At 46.0% G+C, this 13,971-nt stretch overlaps 1 protein-coding gene across 1 annotated transcript in view; it reads left to right on the top strand.

The window, feature by feature from the left end:
- Nucleotides 1-13,971, top strand: part of OTOGL (otogelin like) — a 1,067,300-nt gene that overhangs the window by 889,183 nt on the left and 164,146 nt on the right. The window lies entirely within an intron of this gene.

Here is a 13,971-nt window from a genome sequence, read left to right on the forward strand (position 1 = left end):
TCAATTAACGATGACAATGTAGTAAAAATCTTCACAGCTACGCATGTGCAAAGACTTCACTCTGGACAAGCTTTTGCGCCTGCAGCTCTGTCAGCCATGTTTTCTGAACCACCTTTAGGCCTCATTTTGGAAACTATTATTAAACAAACACAAGACATCAATTAATTAAAGAATTGAGACCCATTCTGTTACCCACCCCCTTTACTAATTAATCCTGTTAATTATGTTACCTAGCAAAAGCACATTCAGGCAGCATTATATTTACTTTTCCTTTAGGATCTGCACGAACTCCATGAGCTTTCGTCACAGAAAGGACACAACATAAGCACACAAATTAAGCACATGCCATTAGTTAAACAGCCGAATTTAATACTGACAAAGACAATAGACAAGGCCAGTTTATTATTTTTTCTTGCGATTGCAACATAAAGCACATTAGTTTATCCCACATGTATTGATGAATGTATTCTTAAACTAAGTTGATTAGTAATTTCACCACAAGCTTATTAATTTAATTACGGTTATAGGAGATTTGACTACACAAGTTTGAACAAAATCTAGTTCTTCACCTTGCTTCATCAACGCCTTGGACATTTTTCAGGAATGCGTAGTAGAGGATTTAAAGAAACTAAATCGGAAAACAAGGAATGCAAAAATCGCACAATGAAGCACTGTATGCAAATCTAATGAATAAGCTCAGCCAAAACCATGAAGTAATAATCAATAAATCCGATGAGGGAGGAAACATTGTTTTATGGCAAAAAACAGATTACATAAAAGAAGATATGAAACAATTGGAGAATGTTGATTGCTACAAGAAATCTCATGGGATTGAATACAAGAAAGCTAAAGAAAATTTTAAAAAAACTCTATTTAGGTACAAGAGGGAAGGTTTGATATCACCACCAGAGTTTTTCTTCCTACATGCAGAACATCCAGTCATCCCGATTCTGTATCTAATCCCAAAAGTGTATAAGAGGATAATGCCAGTTCCGGGTAGACCAATCATCTCGGCGATCAACAGTATGAGTGAAAGCATCTCCCAATATATTGATTCTTTTTTACAAGATTTAGTAAAAAAACTTCCTAGTTATATAAAAGATACTGGTGACTTTTTGAACAAATTGAACAATGTGCGGTGGCAGGAAGGGTGGTGTTTAATAACATTGGACATCGAATCATTGTATACCATTATTGATATCAAAACAGGGATGAATGCTGTCCAGTATTTCCTAGGTAAAAAATCTTGTGAATATTACAGTCACAATCAAATGCGACGTGACTTGGTGAGCTGGTGCCTAAACAACAATTATTTCATGTTTGGAAAAGACATTTGGAGACAAATGAGAGGTGTGGCTATGGGATCCTGTTTCTCCCCCAGTTACGCATGTTTACATGTTGGCTGGTGGGAGGAACAGGTCCTAAGAGCCTCTCCAAATTTCAACCATGTGCGTCATTGGTTACGATTTATTGATGATGTTTTTTGTGTGTGGGAGGGGGATGAAAACAGTGCACAGTGAATCCCCTTAATGTCAACAACTGTAATTAATTTTTTACATCCAATATTAGTCAAGTTAAAACAGAATTTTTGGATGTTCAGATAACTGTGACGAACCACACACTTGAGACTACTTTGTTCTGAAAAGCCACTGCTGGCAATAGTATTCTACATGCCAGCAGTCGGCATCCAAATCATTTGATAGAAAGCATTCCATATGGGGAACTACTAAGATTAAAAAGAATTTGCAGTTCCTCCATAGAATTTGAAAAATGCACCAAAGAAATGATGGGGCGACTGAAATCAAGAGGATACAATCAGAGAACACTATCCTGGGCCCACACTAGAGCACAAAAAAGATCTAGAGAAACCCTGCTTATGCCAAAAGACCCCAATGAGCCAGATGAGGAGGGTATTCCCTGACTCATCACAACATTTAGCAGACAGGAAAGGCAGATTAGGTCAATTATCAGGAAAAATTGGCCAATTGTCCTAACTGAGGGGTTTTTGAGCAGCAGATTACCAGAAATGCCGATCATCACGTATAGGAAAGCAAGGTCCATGCTTAGTCAACTGGTAAAAGCAAGTCCTGAAATAGGCATAAGCATCACATGGCTAAGAGCTAAAGAGGGTTTCTTTAAATGTTCATCCTGCCGAGCGTGTAAATTCGGCAGGAACGCAACCCATTATAGCATTCCATTTTCCAAAAATCAGATAGAAATCAAAGGTAACTATGGCTGTAGAACTGAGTTCGCTGTATATGTTCTGGCATGCACCTGTGGCCTACGTTACGTGGGGAGCACAAAGTTGCAGGTGCACGTCAGAATTTTGCAGCACTTCAGGGCGATCGTCAACAAAGATAACTCATATCCGGTCGGCAGGCATTTTAAAGCCATTCATGGCAATGAGTTGGGATGCCTTTCGTATTTTGTAATTGATGCAGTGGCACCCCTTTGACGGGGTGGCAATCGAGAAAAACTGCTGAGGAAACTGGAGACACGTTATATTCTGGAATTTTACAGTAAAAGTCCAAATGGGTTAAATACGACAGAAGATTTACATCACTTCTTGTAATCTAATATTACCAAGAGCCCCGGTATTAGTTAAACTGTGCTGGTGATTATTGTATCTGATATAAAGAGATAAACAGCGTATATGAGTAATGAACAAGAGATGATGAGCAGCTTCCCAATTGCACAAACTGTTTTTTTATCTTTTTTTTACATAATGTGCACACTGTAAATGTAAATGTAGTTGAGCTTATATAGCGCACAGCTACCCGCAGTGGGTTTCCCGGCGCTTGCTTAGGGAACCCTTCCTGGTATTCCCCTGTGAGATAGCAGGGTATCCACAAGGTGAAAGTCAGGCATCCCGCCATGAGGGGCCGTTGTGGAGATTAAGCAAGCTATTGCCCAGAGTCGCAGAGTGTGAACCCGTGAGTCGAGGAGGCACCGGGGCGAGAAGTATCGAGTCCGTGGAATTTTTAGCCCAAGACCCGCCGAGGCGGGGAATTGAACCCTGGTCCAGGACCGATCTCAGCTTCCGGGTCTGCTGCCTCTAACCCCTGAGCCACACTTCTCCACTATGGGTTTTAGAAATAAGTTTTCGTTTTAGGGTTAATTTAATATTGGTGAATATACAGATTTTATCAACAGTCTTGAAATTATATAGAGAACTGTAAAGCACTTAAAGCACTTTTTCTAGCAGGGGTCGCAATGTTTGCACATAGATGCTGATAGATGTACTCATGTTTGGAGGCTAAATAGAATGGTAAATGGATATTTGCTCATTCTTGCATTTATGCAGCCATAGAAATCAGTGTTACACAGTTAAGTCTTCATAATGCTTAGGTGCAATGAGTAAGATATATCCTGAGGAGGATATGAATTAAAAAGGAGTAAAAATTATTTTATGAGGTCCGTTTACACTGCTGAGATTTGCACATTGAGCATATTTTGCACAAAATTGGCACAATAGCATTTTGCACTAACAAATTGATTTTTAGTGTATAAGGGAATAAGGTCAACGTTATTATTGCATTGTATAGGATTTTTTTAAATGTGATATTAATCAATTTTTTTTATATAAATGCCCATGAGATATTTTATGGAATATTTGATTAATTTATTACAAAGTCATTGCAATTGTCACTTTACAAAATTTCAAGCATTGAGGCTGGAATAATAGGTGATACAAATGTTTAAATGTTTAAATATTATTGAAATGTTGAAGCATCATACCTGTGAATACTAGAAGGAAAACAGGCGAAGCCTTCATTGAGTATTTTGTCTATGTCCACACATGCGATCATGTGACTCACAGGGGGGTGGAATACTAAGCAAATATAGAAAAGAATGGCTGTCGCGTTATCCCCTGTGTGAGCAAGGGCACTTGGTGCTCGACACGCGTAACAGAGGAAAGATTCAATAAAGAACAATACCTGCCAAATCCGCTGGTCCGTGGATTTCATTTCGCCTGCCTGGGAAGTGATGAGATCATGTTTACTTATATATATATATAAACATGTTTATATTCTTTTTATTTAACAGTTGTGATAGTACAATGGAAGACAATGAGGCCACATAACATTTAGATACAATGGTAATATATCAAATGACTGTTGGATACAGATTAAACAGAATCTCTGTACAACTTTAAGTCGGATCAAGATCAATGTCCACCTCAGCCCTATGTAATTCCTCTGTTGGGGATACACATAGCTCGCCACATGACACATATCATTTAGCCCATTTGTGATCCCATTTCTTAGGACAGCCCCTGTGTTTGAAAACATCTTTCTGTACGATTATCACATTATCCATGTCATTAGCCCATTTCTGATAAGTAGGCAAATCCCCAGTTCCTCAAGTTTGAGCTATATTCCTCTTAGCAAGGATGAATCCCAGTGAGGCCCACGTGCACTCAGTTTGGGTAAGGTTGATGGCCTCCTATACATTTAGTAGACAAAGTCGCAGGGAGCTGGTGATGCGTTTCCCTCACACCCTCCTAAGTGCGGAGATGATTCTTTCCCAGTATGACTCAATGTTTGGACATTCCCAGAGCGTGTGAAAAACCCTCCATAGCGCATCTTCTAAGACACCCTGGATCTGGTCTACACCCCATTTTGACCAGTGTATGTGCAGATAGATAAGTTCTGTGGAGGATTTTGAGCTGGACCAATCGTAACCTCATTGGTATAGCGACTTCTTTGGGGGTGGAGAGTGCTTCCTGCCAGTCGTCATCTTCAAAATATCCGAAATCTTATTCCTACAGCTACCGGAGACTTACCAATGGTTCTGGCCTGTTATTTAATAATTTACGATATGTAAGTGATATTGCTTTTCGGGACATGGGATCTGCTAAAAGTCTATCCTCCAGTGGGGAGGATTCAGGTAAAGTCTCACCACATGCCACATTGTTAGTGATTGCATGGCGTATTTGTAAGTATTGGAATGTCTGTGACCCTGCCAGTTAGCCTGGGCATTTACTCAGTATGCCGAGTTGCTCTGATTCCCATAGGGGAGTGATCAGGGTAATGCCACACCAGTTTGCAACTGTTTGGGCCTGTGAGGCATTGGCGTTTAGGATTAGAATAAAGTGCATGCCAATAACCCCTGGATTCATTATCCATTTGTCCATGCGTTATGTCGGTTCGGACGGTGAGGCTAAGACCCATTGATTCATCACCGCAAGCTGGGAGGCCCAATAATATTGTTTATGGTCGGGCAACGCGATTCCTCCATCGTAACACCCCCTGGTCAATTTATGTGTCGCAATGCATAGGTTTTTCCCATCCCATAAAAGAGTCCTGACCTTGCTCTTTATACTAGTAAAGTATGCATCTAGGACTTCATAGGGGCTTTTTTGCAGCAAGTACAAGAATCGAGGCAGCGCCAGCATTTTGAACAGCGCTGCCCTGCCCAGAAGAGTTAGGGGTAGCGACCACCAATGGAGCACATCATTATGAAGTCTAGTCAGCGGGGCCTTAAGGTTAATGTCATAGAGCTGGGTGGGGTGTTGGGTTATATATATATGCCAAGATAACGAAATCCCTCTGTGGCAACAGTAACATCGGTGCCTTTGGGCATCTGAGGTGAGGGGCCCTGCAGCATATAGAGTACTGATTTTGACTAGTTAATAGTATACCCTGAGTGGGTGCGAAAAATTGCAAAAATGTGTAAGATTCGATGTATTGAGGCCGATGGAGCTGCAACATACAATAGGATGTCATTGGCATATAAGAAAATTCTATCTCCATTGTGGTCCGTCCATTTCAGCCCCCTGATCATGGGGTCACCTCTAACCCAGGTCGCAAAGGGTTCCAATATTAAAGCAAATAGGAGAGGCGACAGGGGGCATCCCTGTCTAGTCCCCCTTTCTGGACAGAATTGTCGGCATGTGTGCTCGTTGACAACCACTTGGGCAGTCAGTTCCATTTGTTGAACTACTCTCCTGAGGCGGAAAGCCGGGAGGCAGTCTACTTTTAAATTGTGATTTTGATTACTTTGTGATTCTTGTGTTTTAACTTACTTACCCTATACTTGCTGCCTTGATCAGCGGACCCCGCGCTGCTGTCTTCGTGCGTGGGACGCTTTCACAGCGCCTCGCTTAACCCGCCGGCCACGCCCCCTCTGAGGCCACGCCCACCGCCCATACTACAAAGGAGGCGCTGAATACTAGCGCCGCCATTTGTTGAACTACTCTCCTGAGGCGGAAAGCCGGGAGGCAGTCTACTTTTAAATTGTGATTTTGATTACTTTGTGATTCTTGTGTTTTAACTTACTTACCCTATACTTGCTGCCTTGATCAGCGGACCCAGCGCTGCTGTCTTCGTGCGTGGGACGCTTTCACAGCGCCTCGCTTAACCCGCCGGCCACGCCCCCTCTGAAGCCACGCCCACCGCCCATACTACAAAGGAGGCGCTGAATACTAGCGCCGCCATTTGTTGAACTACTCTCCTGAGGCGGAAAGCCGGGAGGCAGTCTACTTTTAAATTGTGATTTTGATTACTTTGTGATTCTTGTGTTTTAACTTACTTACCCTATACTTGCTGCCTTGATCAGCGGACCCAGCGCTGCTGTCTTCGTGCGTGGGACGCTTTCACAGCGCCTCGCTTAACCCGCCGGCCACGCCCCCTCTGAGGCCACGCCCACCGCCCTTTTTTCCGCAATAAAATATGTGTTTTCCCCGGAAGCGCAGCGGGCGCAAAGATGGCGCGCCGAAGGCGCGCCAAAGGAAAGCCCGTCTGCGCCCGTCCGCGGCCGACCGAGGCTAGGGGCTAGTCACTCTGCCCATCCTTTTCAATACACATCTGCACAGTTAACCGACCTCCAAGGCTCGTGGCACCTTGATAGCGCGACATCCGCTCGCATTTCTAGGCTAGGCCTCCTTAATCCCAACGCTTCCTCCCATCCCTGTTCTCCACCCCTAGTTCCGACCAGGTGCTCCACTATCTGTTCATCCACTGGCTCTTTCCCTACGGTGGTCTCGGTGATGTACCTTAATACTAGATCAGCTGTCAAGCACCAGCTGGACCTCTTTATGCTATTGGAGTCACATAAGCCCGATCTTTTATTCCTCACTGAGACTTGGTTCTCTGACAGTTCCCTTCCCTCCCTTCTGGCAATCCTTCCTCCATCTTATTATGCTCTTCGAGCCGATCGTGCCTCTGGCAAATCTGGCGGAGGAGTGGCATTGATTGCCCGTAAAGAAATCGTTTTTCAACCTTTAACTATTTCTCCCCTGGGCTCATCAGATTGTCTGGTGGCCCGCTCACTTTCCCTCACTCCCCCTCTTACGTGTGTACTCATTTATCGACCCCCATCCCCCCCGTTATCATTTCTCCCTAATTTCTTAGATCTGGCGGCTACCCTGGTGGTCAACTACTCGTCAATTATGGTCCTTGGTGACTTTAATTTTTGGCCATCCGACCCTGCAGAATGTTCAGCTTCCAAGGAGTTCTCTGAATCACTCCTGTCCCTCAATTTTATATCTGCAGTCCATGTCCCCACTCACAACTTGGGTCATACTCTTGACCAAATCTGGCATTGAGATTGCTCGGTCACTTCTCTTTCCATCTCTCCCTGCCTTTGGTCTGACCACTTTCTCATTTGTTTTTCTTTATCTCTTCACTCAGTTCCTAAGCCCCCCCTCGCTAAAAACATCTGGGCACGATCATGGAATCGAGTTGATGTGACCGCGCTGATGACTATACTCTTCGCATCCAGTCCGGACCTTTTAGGACTGTCATCTCTTGAACAAATGGAATCCATCGAGGGCTGGCTGCGGGCTAGGTGTGATGTAGTCGCCCCTCTAAAGCGCATCGCGTCTAAACGTCCCAAATACGCTAACCGATGGTTTTCAGAGGAGTTGAAGACTCAAAAACTCAATCTTCGACGAGCGGAGCACCTCTGGCGGCGGGACTACTGTCCCCTCTCCAGAAACTATACTAATCTCTTGGCCCATTATAAGAAAACTATTCTGGAAACTAAAAAGGCTCACTTCTCTGCAAAAATCCAGTTTGCGGAGAATCGACCAAAAGAAATTTTTGACATCATCCAGGACCTAGCCTATTCCGATAGGGCGTCACTTAAACCTTCCCCTTCCCAATCCCTCTGTGACTCTCTTAATTCTTTTTTTCTTGATAAAATCAGTAAGATTAGAGCCAACATTCCACCCCGTCCCGTTCCTTCATAAACCCTCCCCTTCCCTTGGCCGTAGCACGTTTAGATTCCTTCCCGCTCCTCACAACGGATTCTTTTCTGTCTCTCCTCCCTTTGGTCAAGTCTGGCTCCCCACTGGACCCTTGCCCCACCTACATCCTGAAACAGATCTACGGTTCCTGTTCTTCACCTCCCCTCATGCTTTTGAACAGTTCACTTTCCCAGGGCATTGTCACTCCTTCCCTCAAAACGGCGGTAATTGTTCCTCTTTTAAAAAAGTCTGGTGCAGATCCTTCTGTCTCAGCCAATTACCGCCCTATCTCGCTCTTGCCATTTCTAGCTAAGGTACTGGAACGTCATGTAGTTAGAACACTGAGTACCTTTGTGGAAGGGAACAGTGTCTTGGCACCCAGACAGGCCGGCTTCCGCCCTGCGCACTCGACAGAATCGGTTGCCATCTCTGTTCTGGAAAATCTTCGAGAGGGCATGGACACCAATCAGCCGCAGGCGCTGGTTCTTCTCGATCTTTCCGCCGCTTTTGACACGGTGGACCATGCCATCTTAGTTTCACGTGTCAAGGCGGCGGGGATCGGGGGATCTGCCCTGGTCTGGCTGTCCTCTTTTTTGAGCGGCCGCACCCAAGCTGTTCGCTTGGGCGATTACTCAGCTGACGCCCGGCCTGTGCAGTGCGGGGTCCCCCAGGGCTCCTCACTGTCACCTTTGTTATTTCATTTATACATTGCCCCCCTCATTTTTGCTTTACAACAGCTGGAGGTCTCTGTTTATAATTATGCAGATGATCTCCAGCTTATTTTCTCACTTTTCCCTTCCTCTGTGCCCATATCTAATTTTCACTCTGTTATGACCTTCATCCAGGATTGGATGAATCACAACCACCTGAAACTCAATCCCGATAAAACGGATTTGGTGTTGACGGGTGGTTGCTCCAGTCCTTGGTCTTCACTCTTCTGGCCCCCTTCCCTAGGTCCCCCCCCATCCCCGTCTCTTCGGTTAAAACTCTTGGTTTCAAATTCAATGACCAACTTTCACTTCACTCCCAAGTCAGCGCGGTCGTCTCTTCGGCTTTTCTTTCCCTCCGGACCATACGCAAAGTTTCCCGCTTCTTCACCCCACCTGCGCTTAAACTCATACTGTTGGCTATGGTGACGTCCCGCTTGGACTACGGCAATGCCCTTTATTGCGGCATGCCGGCGTACCTCGTGCGGCATCTCCAGCTGGTGCAGAACCAGGCAGCCCGTCTTGTGTTCAACCTACCTAAGTCACACCACGCCACGCCCCTCCTCAAATCTCTACATTGGCTCCCGGTTCAGCAGCGTGCCCTCTTTAAGCTAGGCTGTATCATATTCAATGTTCGGTCTGGTTCTGCCCCTGTTTTTATTTGCTCTGCTTTTCATGATTATACTCCCATCAGAGAACTGCGCTCGTCCACCCAACAGCTCCTCACCGTGCCCCGTTTCAAACGAAAAAAATGGGGAGGATCCAAGTTTTCAACAGTGGCTCCAGCTTTTTGGAACTCTCTCCCACTTTCTTTGAGATCCTGTCCCCAATACTCCCTTTTTCATAAAGCCCTTAAAACTTTCTTGTTTTCCCAAGCATTCCCCTCTTAAACTCTATTCTTGGCTCCCAGTGCTTTTTGTCTGGATGGGGTTGTAGTACTACAATAAGCGCCATGAAACCGCCTGGTGTACGCGCGCTCTAGAAATATTTTTTAAAGTAAAGTTCCATGTACAGTAGCTTGACCCACTTTATAAAATTTGGACCGAAGCCCATACATTTGAGGAGAGCAAATAGGTGAGGTCAATTGATGGTGTTGAATGCCATTTTTGCTTCTAATGACAACAATGCTGCATCCTCTTGAATAGTGTGAATTCCCCCGTCACCCAATGTAGCCTTCTAAGATTGAGGGCTGTGTTCCAGCCAGTCATAAAGCCTGATTGATCTTGGTGCACAAGCTTACAAATAATTGGTATCAAACGGTTTGCCAATACCTTGGCGAGAATTTTTGCTTCGCAGTCAACAGTGAGATTGAGCGATAAGAGTTGCATCTCATCGTTGGTTTACCCTGTTTATATATGATGACCACTGAGGCCATCATCAGGTCTCTAGGTAGGGATGCAGTTTGGTGGCTCTCTAGATACACAGCTCAGACAGCGGGTGTTATCTTGGAGGTCACCAATTTGAACAGCTCTATTGGGAGCCCGTTGGGGCCTTTAGCTTTTTCCAACTTCATCCCACATATGGCTGTTGCTAGTTCCTCTTCAGTAGGATCACTCTCTAGGGATTCACAGTCTTCTGGGGTGAGAGTAGTGACCGGTATTGTGGTCAGGAGGTCTCTGGACTCAGTAAAGGTAGTGCATGTAATGGAGGAATATATTGGAGCAAGGTAGGATGCAAAGGTCTTGGTAATCTGCTGCGGGTCACTCAACATTTCACCCATATCCCCTTCAATAAGGGGTACCCATCTCTGTGCGGCTTCCTGCTTTACTAACCATGCAAGCAATTTCCCCGTATTGTCACCCAACTTGTTTATTTTGTGTAGAATTGCTTTCTATTTCGATCTAACTGCCTCCATTGTGAGCTGTTGGTAATCTTGCCTTTTTACGCTAACAGTGTGTAAGGTTTGTTCATCATCCGTGGTTGCTACCACATCTTCCAGACCCTGGATCTCATGTTCCAAAGTCTCCAATCGTGCCCTCAGTTCTTTCTTTTGCCCCGTCATTAATGAGAGCGTCAGACCTTTAATAACTGCCCAAAAAGCCCCCCACAGGATCTGATGGGAGTCAACAGTGTTTATATTCTCGGTGAAGTACTGGTCCACCCCTTTTAGAATTGCGTTCCTTACATGTTGAATCTTCAGACACCACGGGTTGATGGACAAGGTGAGACGTCTATTCTCCTGAGGCAGAGCTATCTGAATAAGGACAGGAGAGTGGTTAAAGATGCCACACGCCAGGGACTTGGCTTTAGTAAAATTAGAGAGATCATCGGCATGTTTAAGCAAGTGGCCAATCCTGGATTGACTACCGTGGGCACCCGAGTGGAAAATAAAAGCTACACGCTGAGGGATTAAAATGGTGCCAAAGATCAACTAGGCCGAAGACTAAGAGAAAGTCCATCATTGGTGAGGTGCCATGCCGATCTTGTTGAGGAGGACGGCGGTCAACCCGACCATCCGCCGTCAAATAAAAATCGCCTCCCAGCGCAAGGATGCCGATTGGGGGGTTCAGCAGGAACTTGCCCAAGTCGGCCAGTGTAATTTTAAATCGAAAGTTCATTTAGGGGTCTCCCTTCCCATGTCGCTGGAACCGTGGCAAATCTATCCTGGGCATCCACCCATGTTTTGTCTTTTATGTATGGGTATTACTTAACAAATGAGAATGCTGTTCCCTCTTGAACCGGAAGTAATGCCTGCATGAGCAACCAACCTATTGCCCCATTGTTCAAGTGCCTTACATGTATTGCCAATGAGGTGTGTCTCCTGCAGAAGGGTGAAATTGGGGGCTTGGCTCTTGAGATACTGGAGAACAACTCCTCTTTACAATTTATCCCCCAGCCTGTTGACATTCCATGTGATCATATGGAGCATTCACGTTAAGATTGGTCATAGTGCACATGGGTGTCTTAGGGCGCTACTCGCCCAGAGCATGAGTGTGGATGTTAATTGCTGGTATAGTGGTTCAGATAGCGCGGGTTGCGTTTCTCTTAATGGTGTCCCTTTCCCCATCGGCTATCACAACGATATAACAACAAAAACGATATAAACAAACCCCCCGCCCCAAAATGCCCCTCTCCCTCCAAGCCAGAATGCCTATTATCCTCCCTTAGAATATTGGGGAATGTGAACCAACTCCACTCCCTGAGGCATAAACTATTTTCTTCTGTTCGTGTACATCATGCTATAGGTAACAAACAAAAAACAATACCCCACAGTAGGTAGCAGTGATATCCGTGAAGCATCTGGCAGTAGTACCAAGCACTCTGAGTCACATTATAAAGCAGATCAGTGCCAAGGTGAACTGTGCCATGCATAGGCGATGAAAGTCAAACCTCGTCAATTGTGACTACTTTCGCACCTAGATCCTTCTGCCTGTTGGTGTTCTGATGGACTTCTTGCCGTCGTGACGCCATTCAGAGGTCCTGTTTGGCGGCCTACTCTCTCTTTATTTCCAGTACCACAGTGCCATGATTTCGCTTGCCAACCGTACGCCAGCCAGTGAGCCAGTTCCATACATCTTCTGGACTAGTGAAGAACCATGTTTTCCCTTCATACACAATGCGCAGTTTCTCTGGAAACAACATTGCGTACTTGATTTCTTGGTCTTGCAGGGCGTGAGTCACCTCAGGGAAGCTACAGCGTTGCCTTTGCACTCTCAGTGTAAAATCAGGGAATAATGTTATTTTACAGTTTTCAAGGGTGATCGGTGGGGCCACTCTTGCTATGTGAAGTATTATGTCTCTGTCGTGGAAGTTTAACACTCTTGACAGGATGGTCATGGGAGGTGCGCTGGGTTTGGATCTTCCGCCCGGTACTCTATGCCCTCTTTCAATAGAGAAGTATTTGGACAGCCCTTTGGGTTGAAGATGTTGCAGCACTAGGTCCTCCACAAATAGGTATGCCACCTGCTACTCCACTCGTTCTGGCACCCCAAGAATACAGATATTGTTGTGTCACATCCTACCTTCATAGTTGTCGAGTTGGTGTTCTAGCAGCTCTTAGCTGGTTTGGAGATTTGTGACTTGACGTTTGAGGAGGGTGGTATCAGTTGTTACGTCCTTAATTGTGGATTCTGCTTCCTTGATGTGGTTGTTCCTGTTTTGCATATCAGCCCTGATCAGGGAGACCTCTGAAGTGACTGTGTCAATTCTAGATTCTAGAGAGGTGTGTACGGTCTTTATGGCCGCCAGGATGTCTTGCAACGTGGGATCTGGTTGGTCCCCAGTGGATTTCAAGTTGGCCTGCATTTCTTCCTGGCCCTTCTGCCATGCATACTTGTCAAATTTTGTTTGGAGTGCACTACGCCCACCCCGGCCACTCGCCATGGTGTGCTCAGCATGTGTGGTACTGCCAAAGGAGAAAATAGGGCTGCGTTGGCTATTCCTTGCAGCCTGCTTGAGGGTCAAGGCCCTGTCTGACCAGTCCGGTTTCACCAAGTAAGCCTGTACCAAAGGGGAACACAGTCCTGGTTATGCACACTACAGAGGGAGGAGCACTGTCTTGCTGGTGGCAACTCCTGCCCCCACTGTGATTTTCACTCACCAGCAGCCCAGGTTGATGGTGGTGTGTCAGCGCCCCTCGGTTTCTGCCATGTGTGTGGGCGCCACCCACGAGAGTCAAAGAGAATCTTGTTCCGGCCTCCTCGTGTTCCGGCAGACACCTGCAGGGTTTGATGTTTCCCCGGTGGTTGTGAAGGCCAGACAGTCAAGGGAGCCGGTCGAGGTAGTGTTGCCAGTGCATTGTCCCCTCCTTTGTTCTAGCCGCTCTCACGGTTCCATCGCTGGCAATCAACCGGGAGGCCCAGTGGCCACTTTGCATCTGCCACCTTGAAAGCCCCAGTTCGGGAAAAACACACGCGGCGGTCACTCCCCAGGCTGTGTTGAAGGGACACACACACTTTTACTGCACCGCAGTGCTGGCAGGATCATTCAGGCGCCACACATAAGCATTGGAGTGCAGGGCGGATGACGGCCGTTGGCTGCGATGGGTCGTTATGGGGAGTCTTCAGAGTGTGATGATCTCCCAGGCAGTCGCGGGGGTCAGACACAGACCCGGGCAGGTATGGATACTGACGA

Source organism: Lissotriton helveticus, chromosome 1_1 (assembly GCF_964261635.1).
Source record: "Lissotriton helveticus chromosome 1_1, aLisHel1.1, whole genome shotgun sequence".
NCBI classification, from domain to species: domain Eukaryota; kingdom Metazoa; phylum Chordata; class Amphibia; order Caudata; family Salamandridae; genus Lissotriton; species Lissotriton helveticus.